We start from the raw sequence: 5,966 nt of genomic DNA on the forward strand, positions 1-5,966 counted from the left end.
CCATTGGAAGGCCGGCCTCCACTTCCCGTCCAGGCTGCGGAGTGCTGCCGGCTGGCCGGCCCCGTCATCAGGAGCTCGCTGGCGCCAGCAGAGAGGACGAGAAGCAAGGAGCAGCTGTTGCATTGGCTTTGAAGGCCGGGGTAGGAGGAATGGCCGTGGGGAAACATCCCACGCGGCCCCTTGCAGGGTCACCAGGGAATCCATGCTCGCAGAGTAAATGACGCTTTCTCCACTTTTCTCCCCGAGTCACACGCAGGCTACTCCTGGGGAATTCGACGACAGGCTGGGTTTAAGCTTTCATGATTTGAGTGCCTTCCTGGAGTTGGAAATTGCTGTGTTTTCTTGGACCATGAAGAACCAGATGGAAAGCTGAATTTTATAGTCTCTTCTTCCATGGTCAGCAAAAAAATGCGCGGCTCTAGCTCATCAGTTCAGGAGCTGGTAAGCCAGGGAGAAGGAAAGGAGGGGCAGGCCGCCCACGCCGCCCACCCCGCCCGGGCCACCTTCCCACCCCGCAGTTCTCCTGTCTTCATTCCTTCCTCTAGTCCAGGCTTTGAAGGTGACACACTGGTCATTCAGGTGGGCAGAGTTTACCTTGATGTGTCATTTCCCCTCCCTACTTTGTGCCAGAAGCCAAGCTAGGCTCTGGGGATCCAGGCAGATATGGTCCCTGCCCCACAGTACCTACAGGTGGAGCAGAGAGAAATCAGCAATTCCAGTGAAGTGGGCGGAAGGGGCAGTAACAGGTGCCGGGGGAGTGAACAGCTGGGGGACCCAGCCGTGTCTAGACAGCGATCGATCCAGGCAGAGGAAACAGCATGTGCCAAGGTCCAGAGTTGATTGAGCACAGCAGGCTGAGTGGCAGGACACAGGGCAGCGGGGCTGGATTGCTGAACAGGAGCAGGGAAGGCACGGTGGGAAGCTACTGATGGGTTTTCCGCCGAGGTACGTTGAGTCAGGTTGGCCTACAGGGGGCGCTCACCAGCGGCCATGTGAGGATGGGCTGGCTGGCCTTTGCAAAACCTTCCACTCTGTAAAATGGAAAATAAAGGCTGCTGCATATTTATTAGAGAAAAATCCCAAATTTGATGCCTTCTGGAATTTAAATCTTTGTCATAATATTTTCCTCTGTCACCAGAACTCAACAGAATCTAATTAGTCTGCCTTCACATGTGGTCTCTTAACCCCTTACACGACTAGATTGTGGTTGCTGTTGTTGCTGTCCTACTAAATAGTTCACGGGAAGAGAAGATGCATCAGTGGGCCGCCCTATCATGGAAGGGGAGTGGGGCCAGATCGCCACAGCTGCTGTTCTCGTTTTGCCACGGTTTGTACGGAAAGTTGCAAATCACCTCCACCCCCTGTCCTGACCCACCACATCACAACTGGAATTTAAATTTCAGAAGTAGATCTGGTTGGAATCAAAGAGAATCAATTCCACAGTCATTAGGGGGATGCTGGTATTCTTTCGCAGCCAGGCAGCCGGGAGCTGGCACCGAGCCAGGCGGCTGCGGGCAGTGTCTCTCCGGGGGAGGCAATACTTTTCAGCCCGTGGGCCTTCCATTTCCAAGGCTGCCTCACCTCCACCGGGTCAACCACGGGGCTGCCGTGAACTGAGGACAGGGCTCTGTGCTCTGCAAAGGCTGGGATCCAAGTTCTCCCCTTTTGGCTGAAACAGAAACAATACCAGGCATTTCCCCACCCACCTCTGTCTGCCTCAGGTAGTTGAGGTTTAGAAAAACAGTTGATTGTTTTTCAGTCTTGGGAACTCTCTGATCTCCTCCATCCAGCTCCCTCCAAGACAAACACACCTGGGCCTGCTGTGTTCCTTAGAGAAGCAGCCCTGGGTGTTGGGTTTGGCTGGTCTCTTTGGCTGCCTGGGAGTAGACCTGGATGCCCCCAGAAAGCACAGACCTCCTGCGGAACAGTCCCCTAAGAGCCCTTTGCTGGGTGGAGGAGAGGGGTGAGGACAAAGAATTCTTACAGGGGTTGAATCCCCATCGCCTAGGACCGAGCCCGGCAAGTGGTAGGGACCCAGAAGTCTAACACGGCTGTGGATGGATGAATGCATACGAGCCTGGGTTGCCGGCCAGGTGTCACCGTGCTGTCTCCAGGAAGACAGCCACTGGGTCTTCAGCGGGACTTCAGGGCTTCTTTCTGAGACTTTATAATTCAAATCCACCAAGAGTTTTTGCGGGGGGCTGGTGGTGTGGTGCAGTGAGTGAAGCAGCAGCCTGCAGCACCGGCATGCTGTCTAGCCACTGGTTCATGTCCCGACTGCTCCGCTTCTGATCCAACTCCCTGCTAACGTGCTTGGGAAAGCACCCATGTGGGAGACCCCAAAGAAGCTTCTGGCTTCTGGCTTTGGCCTGGCCCAGCCCCGGTCATTGCGGACATTTGGGGAGTGAACCAGCAGATGGAAGATCTCTCTCTCTCTCACTCTTGCTCTTGTGTTGTATCTCTGCCTTTCAAATGAATAAATAAATCTTCAAACAAAAGTTTTTGGACTGGAAAGGAGTTTATAAAGGTAAAGAAGGCACGACCTCCTAATTTTTTTTAAAAAGATTTATTTATTTATTTGAAAGGCAGAAATACAGATAGAGAAGGAGAAAGAGAGGAAGAGATATTCGATCCACTGGATCACTCCCCAAATGGCCAAAACGGCCAGGGCTGGGCCAGGCTGGAGCCAGGAGCCAGGAGCTTCATCCGGGTCTCCTACATGGGTGCAGGGGCCCAAACTTGGGCCATCTTTGGCTGCTTTCCTAGGCACATTAGCAGGGAGCTGGATTGGAAGCAGAGCAGCCAGGACTCAAACCAGCACCCAAATGGGATGCTGGCACTGCAGGTGGAGGCTTAACCTATCATGTCACAGTGCCACAGCTGTGACCTCCTATTAAATAATGAGTAGTTAAAATAGTATGGTCTTTGGCTTATTTTTTAATTTTTAAAAATATTTATTTATTTGAAAGGCAGAGAGAGTGACAGAAAGGGAAACCCAGAGAGAGAAAAAGATCTTCCATCCACTGGTTCACTCTCCAAATGGTCACAACAGCTGGGGCTGGGCCAAGGTAAAGCCAAGAGCTAGGACCTCCATCTGGGTCTTCCACATGGCTGGCAGGGGCCCAAGCACTTGGACGGTCTTCCTCTGCCTTCCCAGGTGGAGTAGCGGGAGCTGGATGGGCAGCAGAGCAGCTGGGACCAGAACCAGCATGCCGACATGGGGTGCCAGCATCACAGGCAGCAGTTTAGCCCACTGTGCCACAACACCAGCCCCCGGACCTGGGTTTGGATCCTGGCTTCTTCATTTATGATTTTGGATATTAAGGAACTCATTAAACTTCTCAGGGCTTCAGTTCCTCGCTATAAATAGGTACCAGCATCTATCGCCAAAGACTGTGGTGAAAATGAAACAGTACAGTGTCTCATAATAACACTACCAACTGACACTTGTCGGATTCATGCCAGGTGCTGTTCCAGGGGCTGGGCATAGAGAAGTAAATAAAAAAAAGACAATCCTATAATACACATGGAAACTTGTCATATACATGTACATCTTAAAGACAATAATTCAAGTAGTAAAAAACATTATGGGGCCTAGAGCTGTAGTGTAGCAGGTGAAGCCCCGGCCTGCAGTGCCGGCAAGCCATATGGGTGCTGGTTCCAGTACCCACTGCGCCGCTTCCAATCCAGCTCCCTGCTAATGGCCTGGGAAAGCAGTGGAGGATGGCCCAAGTGCTTGGGTCCCTGTATTCATGAGGGAGACCTGCGAGAAGCTCCTGTCTCCTGGCTTTGAATCAGTCCAGATCCAGCCATTATGGCCATCTGGGGAGTGAACCAGTGGCTGGAAGTCCTCTCTCTCTCTCTCTCTCTGCCTCTCTGTAACTCTGCTTTTCAAATAAATAAATAAGTCTTTTTTAAAAATCATTATGAAAACATAAGATAAAGTGGTATGATTGGCTGGAATGTGTGTAGGGAGGCACTGTGCTTTAAATGTGGTGTTAAGGAATATCCCTCCCTCCCTCGCTCCTAGGGAGTGATATTTATTTTTTTGAAAAAATTCTTAGTGGGGCTGAAGCTGTGGCTTAAAGGGTTAAGCCACTGCCTGTGGTGCCGGCATCCCATATGGGCAATGGTTTGAGTCCCGGCTGCTCCACTTCCAATCCAGCCCCCTGCTAATGCACCTGGGAAAGCAGTGGAAGATGGCCCAAGTGCTTGTGCCCTTGCACCCACGTGGAGACCCAGAAGAAACTCCTGGCTCCTGGCTTTGGACCCACCCAGCTTCTGCTGTGTAGCCATTTGGGGAGTGAACCGGAAAATGGAAGATCTCTCTCTCTCGGTCTCCACCCCCCTCTCTGTAACTCAAAAATAAATGTTTCAAATAAAATAAACCAATCTTTGAAAAATTTAATCGTAATTGTACAAAAATTGTATGGGCTACAATGTGACATTAACACCTATGTACAATGTGTACTGATCAAATCAAGGCAATCAGCATTTCCCCTTCTCTGACATTTCTTTATGATTGGAGGCTTAGAGCTTCTTTGGATCGTTCACACAGTATCTGCTGGGTTACTGTGACCTGTAATTTCCCAGCCATGCTGTGTAACACCAGAAACTCATTCCTTCCACTGAACTGACTTGGTACCTGCTATCCAAAGTCTTCTATCCCTCTCTACCCCTCCCAATCTCTAGTAATCACTTTCTTGTGATCAGATTGTGTTGTTGTTGTTTTTTAGAAAAATTGGAATGCTTCACAAATGTGGTGTCACTCTTGTGCAGGGGCCATGTGTCGTTCCAATTTTAGTATGCATGCCGCTGAAGCCAGCACAGGAGGTGATATTTGAACGAAGACCTGGATGACAAAGAGAAGCCCACCAGGGAAAAGTAGCTCAAACAGAGGCAAGCGCTAACCCAGAGATCTGGAGGCAGGAATGAGCTCAGTATGTTCCCGGGCAACGGGCCGAGTGGTGACTGGGCCAGCGTGGCTGGCGTGAACAAAGGAGACAGCAGGGGCAGGAAGTGAGGCTGGAGTTGCGGGCAGGGTCTAGGTCAAGTAGGGCCATCAGAGTCATAAGGATGGGTTTGGATTTGATTACAAGAGTGATGGGGCTGGTGCCGCAGCTCACTAGGGCTAATCCTCTGCCTTGCGGCGCGGGCATACCGGATTCTGTCCCGGTAGCCCCTCTTCCAGGCCAGCTCTCTGCTATGGCCAGGGAGTGCAGTGGAGGATGGCCCAAGTACTTGGGCCCTGCACCCCATGGGAGACCGGGAGAAGCACCTGGCTCCTGCCATCGGATCAGTGCGGTGCGCCGGCCGCAGCGCGCCAGCCGCGGCGGCCATTGGAGGGTGAGCCAACGGCAAATGGAAGACCTTTCTCTCTGTCTCTCTCTCTCACTGTCCACTCTGCCTGTCAAAAAAAAAAAAAAAATTGTGATGGGAAGCCCCTGGAGAAGTTCAAGCCAATGAATGACGTGATCATTTTAAGACAGTCTCTCTGGCTGTCCTGCGGAGTGGAGCGGGGTGGAGGGGGAAGCGGGGATGCTGTTGCAGCAATCCTTGTGCAGATGACCCTGTTGTGGCATGGTGACAGTGCACAGGGAGAAGGGCAAGTGCAGGGTGGGGCAAATGCAGGAGGTTAGAAGGGTGGGGTTGGAACTAAGCCTTGAAGGACTGGAGAAGGGAGGGTTTTGCTGGCCCAGGTGAACGGAGTGGCTTGAGCATAAGTCTGGCCAATGGCTGGGGCAAGAAGCTCACTTTCAAGTTTACTTGTTTCTGACAGCTGAGAAAACTCAGATTCAGAGAGGCTAAGTAACTCCCCCAGGTCACACAGCTGGGTGAGAACAGCAGGGCCGGCGCTGTGGCGTAGTGGTAAAGCTGCCGCTTGCAGTGCCAGCATTCCATATGGGCATCAGTTCACGTCCTGGCTGCTGCACTTCTGAATCAGCTTCCTGCTAATGTGCCTGAGG

At 51.9% G+C, this 5,966-nt stretch overlaps 1 pseudogene; it reads right to left on the reverse strand.

Annotated features, from left to right (window-relative positions):
- Window positions 1-4,735: 4,735 nt before the first annotated feature.
- Window positions 4,736-4,828, reverse strand: LOC149125764 (U6 spliceosomal RNA; annotated as a pseudogene).
- Between the last annotated feature and the right edge of the window lie 1,138 nt (window positions 4,829-5,966).

This window comes from Oryctolagus cuniculus, chromosome 7 (assembly GCF_051225735.1).
Source record: "Oryctolagus cuniculus isolate XC-2025 breed Fujian yellow rabbit chromosome 7, ASM5122573v1, whole genome shotgun sequence".
NCBI classification, from domain to species: Eukaryota; Metazoa; Chordata; class Mammalia; order Lagomorpha; family Leporidae; genus Oryctolagus; species Oryctolagus cuniculus.